Here is a 606-nt window from a genome sequence, read left to right on the forward strand (position 1 = left end):
TAATATCATCCTTATAGATGTTATTCTCGTCACAGGAGAATACGTGTCAAAGTAATCAAGGCCTTCTCATTGTCTATAACCTTTTATTACTAGTCTGGCCTTATACTTGTCAATTGTTCCATCTGTCTTCATTTTCCGTTTAAAAATCCATTTTGAACCTAATAGTTTATTTCCAGGTGGAAGGTCTACTAGTTCCCAAGGATGATTTTATAAGATGGAATCAATCTCACTCTTTATGGCTTCTTTCCATAAAGGACCCTCAGTTGAGCTCACAGCTTCTTTATATGTTTGAGGTTCAGCCTCTAGCATATAAGTTAGAAAATCCGGTCCGAAAGACTTTTCTATCCTTGCCCTCTTACTTCGTCTAGGCTCTTCCTCCATTTCCACATTTTCATCATTTTCAGAATTTTGACAACAATCTTTTATGATGGTCTCAAAAGTTCATTTTGATGAACTTGGCTCATCTTCCTTAGTCTTACATGGAAATACATGTTCAAAGAACGATGCATTCCTAGACTCTATTATCGTGTTCTTATGTATGTCAGGGTTTTTAGACTCGTGCATAAGGAACCGATATGCGGTACTATTATGAGCATACCCTATGAA

This window comes from Morus notabilis, unplaced genomic scaffold, assembly GCF_000414095.1.
Source record: "Morus notabilis unplaced genomic scaffold, ASM41409v2 Scaffold2758, whole genome shotgun sequence".
In the NCBI taxonomy this organism is placed as follows: Eukaryota; Viridiplantae; Streptophyta; class Magnoliopsida; order Rosales; family Moraceae; genus Morus; species Morus notabilis.